Source organism: Salvelinus fontinalis, chromosome 23 (assembly GCF_029448725.1).
Source record: "Salvelinus fontinalis isolate EN_2023a chromosome 23, ASM2944872v1, whole genome shotgun sequence".
Lineage (NCBI taxonomy): Eukaryota > Metazoa > Chordata > Actinopteri > Salmoniformes > Salmonidae > Salvelinus > Salvelinus fontinalis.
The window spans coordinates 2,698,225-2,710,931 of NC_074687.1; the positions used below are offsets into that span (position 1 = coordinate 2,698,225).

The following is a 12,707-nucleotide window of genomic DNA, read 5'->3' on the forward strand; positions in this document are numbered from 1 at the left end:
ACTCTGAACAGCCTCAATTCATTTGACATGGACTCTACAAGGTGTCGGGAGTGGTCCACAGAAATGCTGGCCCATGTTGAATCCAATGCTTCAAACAATTGTGTCAAGTTGGCTGGATGTCCTTTGGGTGGTGGACCATTCTTGATACACACAGGAAACTGTTGAGCATGAAAAACCCAGCAACGTTGCAGTTCTTGACACAAACCGGTGTGCCTGGCACCTACTACCATATGCCGTTCAAAGGCACTTAAATCTTCTGTCTTGCCCATTCACCATCTGAATGTTACACAAACACAATCCATGTCTCAATCGCCTCAAGGCTTAAAAATCCTTCTTTAACCTGTCTCCTCCACTTCATCTACACTGATTGAAGTGGATTTAACAAGTGTAATCAATATGGGATCAGAGATTTCACCTGGATTCACCTGGTTGACATTGCTGCAGGGACTTGCTTCCATTCAGCCACAAGAGCATTAGTGAGGTTGGGCACTGATGTTGGGCGATTAGGCCTGGCTTGTAGTCGGCATTCCAATTCATCCCAAAGGTGTCCAATGGGGTTGAGGTCAGGGCTCTGAGCAGGCCAGTCAAGTTATTCCACACCGATCTCGACAAACCATTTCTGTATGGACCTTCCTTTGTGCACAGGGGTATTGTCATGCTAAAACAGGAAAAAGCCTTCCCCAAGCTGTTGCCACAAAGTTGGAAAAACAGAATCGTCTAGAATGTCATTGTATGCTGTAGTGTTAAGATTTCCCTTCACTGGAACTAAGGACTTTTTTTCAATTTTCGCCTAAAATGACATACCCAAATCTAACTGCCTGTAGCTCAGGACCTGAAGTAAGGATATGCATATTCTTGATACCATTTGAAAGGAAACACTTTGAAGTTTGTGGAAATGTTAAATTAATGTAGGAGACTATAACACATTAGATCTGGTAAAAGATAATACCATCATCTTTGAAATAAAATAGAAAGGCCATCCTGCAATTTCGATTTTGGCAAATAGATGGCAGCAGTGTATGTGCAAAGTTTTAGACTGATCAAATGAACCATTGCATTTATGGTCAACATTTTGTATCAAGACTTCCCAAATGTGCCTAATTGGTTTATTAATACATTTTAAAGTTCATAACTGTTCACTCTCCTCAAACAATAGCATGGTATTATTTCACTGTAATAGCTACTGTAAATTGGACAGCGCAGTTAGATTAACAAGAATTTAAGCCAATATCAGATATGTCTATGTCCTGGGAAATGTTCTTGTTACTTACAACCTCATGCTAATCACATTAGCTTACGTTAGCTCAACCGTCCCGCGGGGGACCCACCGATCCTGTAGAGGTTTTAAATGGAAGAAGTTTGAAACCACCAAGACTCTTCCTAGAGCTGGCCCTCCGGTCAAACTGAGCAATCGGGGGAGAAGGGCCTTGGTAAGGGAGGTGACCAAGAACCTGATGGTCACTCTGACAGAGCTTTGTAGTTCCTCTGTGGAGATGGGAGAACCTTCCAGAAGGACAACCATTGCTGCAGCACTCCTCCAATCAGGCCTTTATGGTAGAGTGGCTAGACAGAAGCCACTCCTTAGTAAAAGGCACATGACAGCCGGCTTGGAGTTTGCTAAAAGGTTCCTAAAGGACTCTCAGACCATGAGAAACAAGATTCTCTGGTCTGATCAAACTAACATTGAATTCTTTAGCCTGAATGCCAAGCGTCATGTCTGGAGGAAGCCTGGCACCATCCCTACGGTGAAGCATGGTGGTGGCAGCATCATGCTATGGGGATGTTTTTCAGAGGCAGGGACTGGGAGACCAGTCAAGATCTAGGCAAAGATGAACGGAGCAAAGTACAGAGAGATCCTTGATGAAAACCTGCTCCAGAGCGTTCAGGACCTCAGACTGGGGTGAAGGTTCACCTTCCAACAGGACAACGACCCTAAGCACACAGCCAAGACAATGCAAGAATGGCTTCGGAACAAGTCTCTGAATGTCCTTGAGTGGCCCACATGAACCCGATCAAACATCTCTGGAGAGACCTGAAAATAGCTGTGCGGCAACGCTCCCCATCCAACATGACTGAGCTTGAAAAGATCCCCAGAGAAGAATGTGAGAATCTCCCCAAATACAGGTGTGCCAAGCTTGTAGCATCATACCTAAGAAAACTCCATGCTGTTATCACTACCAAAGGTGCTACAACAAAGTACTGAGTAAAGGGTCTGAATATTTATGTAAATTTGATATTTCATTTATTTGTATTTTTATAAATTAGCAAAAATGTCTACAAACTTGTTTTTGCTTTATCCTTTGTTTTGTGTGTAGATCGGGGAGAGAAAAACAAAAATGTAACCTCTACGGAATCGGTGTCCCTCCACCGGGATGGTTGAGCTAATGTGCGCTAATGTAATTAGCATGACGTTGTAAGTAACAAGAACATTTCCCAGGACGTAGACATGTCTTATACGGGCTGAAAGCTTAAATTCTTGTTAATCTAACTGCACTGTCCAACTTACAGTAGCTTTTACAGTGAAAAAATACCATGCTATTGTTTGAGGAGAGTGCACAACAACAAACAACTTTTATCATGGCAACTGGTTTGATACATTCACCTCTGAAGGTAAATAATGTACTTATGTTCAGTAATCTTGCTCTGATTTGTCATCCCAAGGGTCCCAGAGATAAAATGTAGCATAGTTTTGTTTGGTGAAATTAATTTTATATTCAAATGTAGGAATTGGGTTCTAATTTTTTAACCCCTGCTGTTTAGATTTGTGTATGTCATTTTAGGCGGAAATTGAAAAAAAGGGTCCGATCATCAATTTTAGAATACGTTTGTAATGTAACAAAATGTGGAAAAAGTCAAGGGGTCTGAATACTTTCCGAAGGCACTGTATCGCAGTTGTAATAAGTGCATTTTCCATCAATAATACTGTTTTCACATTAGGCAATACACTTGCACTAAGTGTGATCAAAGGTGTGATCATTGAGGACATCTTTCACAGTCAGGTGTACTGTAATCTAATTAAACAAATTAAATGAATGAAGGAAAGAAACATAATGTTTAGCAAGCACTAGTTTGTATCAAACCTGCTTTCAGCATTTAGCCATAGGTTCTCATAGGTTCTCATAGGTTCTCATAGGTTCGCATAGGTTCTCATAGGTTCTCATAGGTTCTCATAGGTTCTCATAGGTTCACATAGGTTCTCATAGGTTCTCATAGGTTCTCATAGGTTCGCATAGGTTCGCATAGGTTCTCATAGGTTCTCATAGGTTCTCATAGAATCGCATAGGTTCTCATAGGTTCTCATAGGTTCTCATAGGTTCTCATTGACATCACAGCGGCAATTTTTGTAAAGCAGTGTGAAACCCCCATCAAAAAAAAAACAGCAACTTCTGGTCTTGTCAATATCAGATTATATCTAAATTACTGTAAAGTAAAATCATAATAGTCATGATAATACATTACAGTGTACAATATATCATACTTTATATGTTTAGACTTTTCACACATACATTTTCATTATGTGGTTCTTAACATGTGTAGTAGACAAACCAGTTTAACATCTATAGGTTTACCAAACGGTTAAGATATTATTAAGACAAACCAGTTTAACATCTATAGGTTTACCAAACGGTTAAGATATTATTAAGACAAACCAGTTTAACATCTATAGGTTTACCAAACGGTTAAGTTGTTATCAATTAAGAGCAGTGGGATTAAGTAACAGTAAAATGTATTTTAACAAATGAGAAGACAATCATGGCAAAAGTAATGTGAGCATTGCGAAAAGCAATTACGTTAAATGAACATGCATTTCTAGATGAAACACTGATTAAGTCTGGTGAAAAAGTGACTGTATGACCGTGTGTGTTGTACTTAGTCAATGGAAAATGTGCTTACAGTTTTTAAACACTGCCTTTTTGCCTATCTGTTTTAAGTGTTGTACTAAGCATTGTGAAAATGTACCATATAGTAGTGAAATGTTCACCAAAGCAAACAAAAGTAATTTGAAAGATTTCTCAGAAATACAGATGTTTTAATCAGCGTACACTTACTTCGATCATGACCTTACGCCGATTATGATAAGCAGAGTAAGGTATTGACTAATGCCATACTCGGCACAGAGCCATAATCAGTTTAATATTGAATTATTAGTGCACAGTTGAAGTCGGAAGTTTACACACACTTAGGTTGGAGTCATTAAAACTAGTTTTTCAACCGCTCCACAATTTTTTTGTTAACAAACTATAGTTTTGGCAAGTCGGTTAGGATGTCTACTTTGTGCCTGACACAAGTCATTTTTCCAACAATTGTTTACAGATAAAGTACCTATATCCACAGTAAAACGAGTCCTATATCGACATAACCTGAAAGGCCGCTCAGTAAGGAAGAAGCCACTTCTCCAAAACCTCCATAAAAAAGCCAGACTACATTTTGCAACTGCACATGGGGATGAAGATTGTACTTTTTGGAGAAATGTCCTCTGGTCTGATGAAACAGAAGTAGAACTGTTTGGCCATAATGACCATCGTTATGTTTGGAGGAAAAAGGGGGGGGGCTTGCCTCCTTGACCTCAATCTTATAGAAAATGTGTGAGCAGAACTGAAAAAGCATGTGTGAGCAAGGAGGCCTACAAACCTGCCTCAGTTACACCAGCTCTGTCTGGAGGAGTGGGCCAAAATTCACCCAACTTATTGTGGGAAGCTTGTGGAAGGCTACCCGAAACGTTTGACCCAAGTGAAACACTTTAAAGGCAATGCTACCAAATACTAATTGACTGTATGTAAACTTCTGACCCACTGGGAATGTGATGAAAGAAAAAAAGCTGAAATAAATCATTCTCTCTACTATTATTCTGACATTTCACATTCTTAAAATAAAGTGGTGATCCTAACTGACCTAAAACAGGGAATTTCTACTAGGATTAAATGTCAGGAATTGTGGAAAAACTGAGTTTAAATGTAGTTGGCTAAGGTGTATGTACATTTCCGACTTCAACTTTACATGTAAATGTACTCATTGATTTCCTTTCCTGCACCCTATTCTGAGTATGTACTGACTGTGAAATCCACAGTAGGAGCATCAGAGAGAAGAGCTGAATAGCAGAGCGCCAGCTGTGTAAGAGAATGACATGTTCAAGAGTAGGTCATCCCTGTCTGTTAGTATAGGAGACAGTGTTGAGTTAAGCACAGGCTTAACGTGTGTGTGTGTGTGTGTGTGTGTGTGTGTGTGTGTGTGTGTGTGTGTGTGTGTGTGTGTGTGTGTGTGTGTGTGTGTGTGTGTGTGTGTGTGTGTGTGTGTGTGTGTGTGTGTGTGTGTGTGTGTGTGTGTGTGTGTGTTCCTCGAGTCGGGAACAGAACATGATGCAGCTGAAACAGGGGCTAATTTGGAGAGCTGTTTCCATTCCTTCCTCTGGCACCCTGCGTTCTTCAGATCTGTCAACAGCCCCTCAGCTTCTTATCCTCTGAGTCAACACACACACTCTCACACAGAGACAGAATATTCTTTGTTTAGAACACACTATAGCAATGTTTCTCAATATGCTTACTACTGCGCTCCACACTCATGCTCCGAGTTCGATCTACGGAGAAATTCTCTTGAGTACTTTCTTCAGTAACACTTTCATAGTCATAATGTCATAAAAGCTGACATGACATGACCTGTCATAATATGGGCATAACACTGTCATAACCTATATATTTACACCTGTTGTGACATATATTGCGTTATTTTATGACTGGTTATGACATAAGAGTACATAAGAGTCTATGACTGGTTATGACATGAGACTCTTACATAAGAGTCACAAAACCGACGTTTATTATTAAAATGTGGGTTTTCCCTGCTAAGAAGTTTCCTTTTGTTTGAAAGGTTGTTAAATACTTTGTTGTTGTCATAATGATTTCTTTACAGTCATGTTTTTTTACATCATATTTTAACTTTATATACTTTATGACACTGTCATGAAGCATTGTGACCATCCTGTGTCACTTTACTTGGACTAAGAAAATACACTTTTTGACACTGTCAAGAAACATGATGACCTTCATAATGCCAGATAGACCTATCACGTACATGCCCTTATGTCAGTCATTAGTCAAAAAGAGGGAGTCTTGTCCTGCTCTTAAAATCTGCTCCTGCATTCATCCCAGTCATCAGCAACAGAGCATTGGAGTAGGTGCATGTCTGACACCAGTGTGTGTGTAATTACAATGATAATTTAAAATGGTCAATTTCAGAAAATGTTCTATAACATAAACATACAGTTGACAAGTAATCTATGGTGTAATGGAATGTGTTGCCTTGTGTGGTAGGTGTTGTGGGTTTTGGCACTCTTATGTAGGTGTCATAACCAGTCAAAAAATAATGCAATATTTGCCACAACATGTCTAAATATATGTGTCAGGACAGTGATATGACCATATTATAACAGGTTATGACAAGTTATGTTAGCTGTTATTACGTATTATGGCATGAGTATTACCATGTCATAACGTGTAATGGCGCTAGGTGTCAAGTAAAGTGTAAAGTGTCTTCTTAGGATGAGAGTGTGGACAGCGCATAAAATGTTACATTTGAGAAGCACTCAATGCTACTTCATTACCTTTAACCAATACAGAAGAAACAAGATAACTGCACAAACCTAATGCAAACATTTTACTTTGTAATCATAAGCTAGTTATACAATATGTGAATTGTATTAATCTAGGAAGCCAGCTAGTTTCATATGTAAAAAAAAATTACCTTAAACTAATGTTGCAACGTTTAGCTAAGAATTCTTTGTGGGTAGCTACCAATTCTTTGTCAGTTAGCCTGCGATCTACAGTAAATATTTTAGGCGGTTAAGAATGCCAAAATGAACACAGTATGTATTCATTAATGTACCAAGATAAAAAATATATGGTAGTCAGGAAAAAAATTAGATGTGAGTGGGCAACTTTTCAATCCAAAGTCGGAGTTTAATTTTAAGAATGTGAAATGTCAGAATAATAGTAGAGAGAATGATTTTTTTCAGCTTTTATTGTCATGGGAAGAAGTGGACCAAAGTGCAGCGTTGTATGTGTTCATTCTATTTATTTATTAAATGAACACTGACAAACAAAACAAAATATGAACGTGACGTTCTGCAGGGCAAAATAACCACCAATGCAAAAATAAGATCCCACAAATGAAAGAGGGAAAAAGGACTGCCTAAGTATGATTCCCAATCAGAGACAACGATAGACAGGTGCTTCTGATTGGGAACCACACTCGGCCAAAAACAAAGAAATAGAAAACATAGAAATAAAGAAACAAGACTGCCCAACCTAGTCACACCCTGACCTAACCAAATAGAGAAATAAAATGTCTCTCTAAGGTCAGGGCGTGACTTTAATTTCTTTCATCACATTCCCAGTGGGTCAGAAGTTTACATACAGTCAATTAGTATTTGGTAGCATTGCCTTTAAATTGTTTAACTTGGGTCAAATGTTCTGGGTAGCCTTCCACAAGCTTCCCACAATAAACTGGGTGAATTCTGGTCCATTCCTCCTGACAGAGCTGGTGGAACTGAGTCAGGTTTGTAGGCCTCCTTGCTCACACACGCTTTTTCAGTTCTGCTCACACATTTTCTATAGGATTGAGGTCAGGGCTTTGTGATGACCACTCCAATACCTTGACTTTGTTGTCCTTAAGCCATTTTGTCGCAACTTTGGAAGTATGCTTGGGGTCATTGTGCATTTGGAAGACCCATTTGCGACCAAACTTTAACTTCCTGACTGATGTCTTGAGATTTTGCTTCAATATATCCACAGAATATTACTCCCTCATGATGCCATCTATTTTATGGGCAAACAGTTCTGTTTTTGTTTCATCAGACTATAGAACATTTCTCCTAAAAGTACGATCCTTGTCCCCATGTGCAGTTACAAACCATAGTCTGGCTTTTTTATGGCGGTTTTGGAGCAGTGGCTTCTTCCTTGCTGAGCTGCCTTTCAGGTTATGTCGAAATAGGACTAGATTTTACTGTGGATATAGATACTTTTGTATCTGTTTCCTCCAGCATATTTACAAGGTCCTTTGCTGTTGTTCTGGGATTAATTTGCATTTTTCGCACCAAAGTACGTTCATCTCTAGGAGACAGAACGCGTCTCCTTCCTGAGTGGTATGACGGCTGTGTGGTCCCATGGTGTTTATACTTGCGTACTATTGTTTGTACAGATGAACGTGGTACCTTCAGGCATTTGGAAATTGCTCCCAAGGATGAACCAGACTTGTGGAGGTATACCAGGTCTTGGCTGATTTATTTTGATTTCCCTATGATGTCAAGCATAGAGGCACTGAGTTTAAAGGTAGGCCTTGAAATACATCCACAGGTACACCTCCAATTAACTAAACTGATGTCAATTAGCCTATCAGAAGCTTCTAAAGCCATTACATACATTTCTGGAATTTTCCAAGCTGTTTAAAGGCCCAGTCAACATAGTGTATCTAAACTTCTGACCCACTAGAATTTTGATACAGTGAATATTAAGTTAAATAATCTGTCCGTAAACAATTGTTGGAAAAATGACTTGTGTCATGCACAAAGTAGATGTCCTAACAGACTTGCCAAAACTATAGTTTGTTCACAAGAAATTTGTGGAGTGGTTGAAAACAAGTTTTAATGACTCCAACCTAAGTGAACTTCCGATTTCAACTGTATTTATATGTATTTATATGTGTGTGTGTGTGTGTGTGTGTGTGTGTGTGTGTGTGTGTGTGTGTGTGTGTGTGTGTGTGTGTGTGTGTGTGTGTGTGTGTGTGTGTGTGTGTGTGTGTGTGTGTGTGTGTGTGTGTGTGTGTGTGTGTGTGTGTGTGTGATGAGATGTATAGACATTGTGGACAGTATGTAGATAGATTATATACTATATCTGAAGAATACGTGGATAGAATAGTATACTGTAATTACAGAAATAGTTGAATCGGATGGCCTTGACTAGAATTAAGCAAAAAGCCGCCTCGGGGATTGATGGTATATGGTCAAGATACCACGGCTAAGGGCTGTTCTTATGTACGATGCTAGTGCCTGCATACAGCCATTAGCCGTGGTATATTGGCCATATACCACCAACACCCAGTATGTAAACAGTAATAAAGTGACCAATGTTCCGAGTCTATGTATATAGGGCAGCAGCTTCTAAGGTGCAGGGTTGAGTAACCAGGTGGTAGCAGGCTAGTGATGTTTAACAGTCTGATGGCCTCGGTCTTAGCTTTGATGCACCTGTACTGACCTCGCCTTCTAGATGGTAGCGGGGTGAACAGGCCGTGGCTCGGGTGGCTGAGGTCCTTAATGATCGTCTTGGCCTTCCTGTGACACCGGGTGTTTTAGATGTCACCGGGTGCTGTAGGGCTCCCGAGTGGTGCAGAGGTCTAAGGCACGTCATCTCAGTGCAAGAGGCATCACTACAGTTCCTGGTTTGATTCCAGGCTGTATCACATCCAGCCGTGATTGGGAGTCCCATAGGGCGGTGCACAATTGGCCCAGCGTCGTCATGAGTAGGCTGTCATTGTAAATAACAATTTGTTCCCAACTGACTTGCCTAGTTAAATAAATATATAATAATGTCCTAAACGGCAGGCAGTGTGCTCCCGGTGATGCGTTGGGCTGACCCCAACACCCTCTGGAGAGCCCTGAGGTTGCCGTTGGTGCAGTTGCCATACCAGGCGGTGATACAGCCTGACAGGATGCTCTCAATGGTGCATCTGTAAAAGATGCACCATTGCACCATTTTGTTGTGTAAAAGTGTGTGGTTGTGTGTGTGTGTGTGTGTGTGTGTGTGTGTGTGTGTGTGTGTGTGTGTGTGTGTGTGTGTGTGTGTGTGTGTGTGTGTGTGTGTGTGTGTGTGTGTGTGGTTGTGTGTGGTTGTGTGTGTGTGTGGTTGTGTGTGTGTGTGTGTGTGCGTGTGTGTGTGTGTGTGTGTGTGTGTGTGTGTGGTTGTGTGTGTGTGGTTGTGTGTGTGTGTGTGTGTGTGTGTGTGTGTGTGTGTGTGTGTGTGTGTGTGTGTGTGTGTGTGTGTGTGTGTGTGTGTGTGTGTGTGTGTGTGTGTGTGGTTGTGTGTGTGGTTGTGTGTGTGTGTGTGTGGTTGTGTGTGTGTGGTTGTGTGTTTGTGTGTGTGTATTCATGAAGGCATGCTTTTTACAAGACTCTTCTCTATATAATTAACACACAAAGTCAGTGGGTTACAGCCAATTACAGTAACTTGTGGTTCATTCTCTCTGCCCTATAGGGAGGGAGAGGAGAGAAGAGGAGTGTGGATGTGGTGTGGCACACAACGCACCCCAACGATGACACAAACAACGCTATCAGTAACCATGACGACACACACACACGGTCGGAACTCCGCGCGAGACTGGAAAATCTGGAGAGACTTTTGAATGACTGATAACATGGAGATTAGGTGGAAAGTATGGGCTATCAGGTAGACCTTGGGAAAAACACATACCTTTTGCTACTTAAACAAATATAGTGTGTTTGAATGGGAAATATCAATAAAAGCTTGTCAGATTACCTTATAAAAGAAGTGTTACCGTAGTTTGAAACAGCATTAAACTGCAAAACACAACTGATAATGAAACAACGTCATCCCCTATTTCTCATACTGAGAAGAGGGACATATTGTAGAAAAGACAGAAATCTCCCTGACATTTACTCTATCTGTCTTCTAGTCTGAAATACCTGATGTGAGGCATTGACTGATCATAGTGTGTGTGTGTGTGTGTGTGTGTGTGTGTGTGTGTGTGTGTGTGTGTGTGTGTGTGTGTGTGTGTGTGTGTGTGTGTGTGTGTGTGTGTGTGTGTGTGTGTGTGTGTGTGTGTGTGTGTGTGTGCCTGCGTGCGCGTGTGCGTGCCTGCGTGTGCATGTGTGTGTCGGGGGGAGCTTGAGAGTTGGAGGTCACATTGACCCTGATGGCAGGTCGACCTTGAGGTCACACACACAAATACAAATATGCGCAAATATATCCAATCAAAGTCAGAAAGACTGACGCACAAACAGACCAAACAGAGACAGAAGAGGGGAGGAGGAGACAGGGTCAAGGCTGACGCCGGTGTCTGCAGACACTTTTGGTGGCCGTCCAGGTATGGATTAGATCACCACTACCACCATGGGACAAATGAGAAACAGAGGGGAGAGAGGAAGGGAGGGGAAGCAGGGAGAGAGAGAGACATACAAAGACAGGAAGGACCCAGGTAGGTAGGAGGTAAGAGGATACCAGTATTAAATGAGGTAAGAGGATACCATTATTAAATGAGGTAAGAGGATTCCATTATTAAATGAGGTAAGAGGATACCATTATTAAATGAGGTAAGAGGATACCATTATTAAATGAGGTAAGAGGATACCATTATTAAATGAGGTAAGAGGATACCATTATTAAATGAGGTGAGAGGATACCATTATTAAATGAGGTGAGACACAACCATTATTAAATGAGGTAAGAGAATACCATTATTAAATTAGGTGAGAGGATGCCATTATTAAATGTGGTGAGAGGACGCCATTATTAAAAGAGGTGACATGATACCATTATTAAATTAGGTGAGATGATACCATTATTAAATGAGGTGAGAGGACACAATTTTTGAGGTGAGAGGATACCATTATTAAATGAGGTGAGAGGACACCATTATTAAATGAGGTGAGAGGACACCCTTATTAAATAAGGTGAGATGACACCATTATTAAATGAGGTGAGAGGATACCATTATTAAATGAGGTGAGAGGACACCATTATTAAATGAGGTGAGAGGACACCCTTATTAAATAAGGTGAGATGACACCATTATTAAATGAGGTGAGAGGATACCATTATTAAATGAGGTGAGAGGACACCATTATTAAATGTAGCGAGATGAGAGAGATAAGATGAGAAAGAGACCTGGAGGTGGAGATGAGAGAGAGACCTGGAGGTAGAGAGGAGAGATACCTGGAGGTGGAGAGGAGAGAGACCCGGAGGTGAAGAGGAGAGAGAGACCTGGATGTGAAGAGGAGAGAGAGACCTGGAGGTGAAGAGGAGAGGGAGACCTAGAGGTGGAGAGGAGAGAGAGACTTGGAGGTGGAGAGGAGAGAGAGACCTGGAGGTGGAGAGGAGAGAGAGACCTGGAGGTGGAGAGGAGAGAGAGACCTGGAGGTGGAGAGGAGAGAGAGACCTGGAGGTGGAGAGGAGAGAGAGATCTGGAGGTGGAGAGAGGAGAGACCTGGAGAGAGAGAGATGAGAGAGAGACCTGAAGGTAGAGAGAAGAGAGATACCTGGAGGTGGAGAGGAGAGAGAGACCTGGAGGTGGAGAGAAGAGAGACCTGGAGATAGAGAGATGAGAGAGAGACCTGGAGAGAGAGAGATGAGAGAGAGACCTGGAGGTGGACAGAGAAGTTGGAGGAAAAGGAAGATGATATAAGACAGGAGAGAAAGGAAGAAAAGTGTAGAAGGTGGTTTGTTTTATGGGGAGGCGGGGCTGGAGACTGATGAGCGGAGAGTGCACAGGGGTGGTGAGAGCATTAGGGAGGCTCATTAGTATGGAAGTTATTGGTTCCTTTGGTCACAGCAGAGTGATAGTCTGATTGGGGAAGTATCATACCCGGGTCTTAGAAGATGGCATTTTATAGGTTTAGCATTAAACTTTGACCTTTTGTTACATCCTGTGGAGTAGGAACCATAATCTCGGGACACGCAGAGAATCACACCACTACCTTTAGA

The 12,707-nt window shown here is 41.3% G+C and overlaps 1 protein-coding gene across 1 annotated transcript in view; it reads left to right on the plus strand.

Moving 5' to 3' along the window:
- LOC129820696 (unconventional myosin-XVI-like) overlaps positions 1-10,677 on the plus strand; it is a 132,919-nt gene extending 122,242 nt beyond the window's left edge. Inside the window, exon 9 of the mRNA XM_055877557.1 lies at positions 10,242-10,677. The gene's annotated coding sequence lies outside the window, so the exon portion shown is untranslated. The remainder of the gene's footprint in view (positions 1-10,241) is intronic.
- The last annotated feature ends 2,030 nt before the right edge of the window (positions 10,678-12,707 follow it).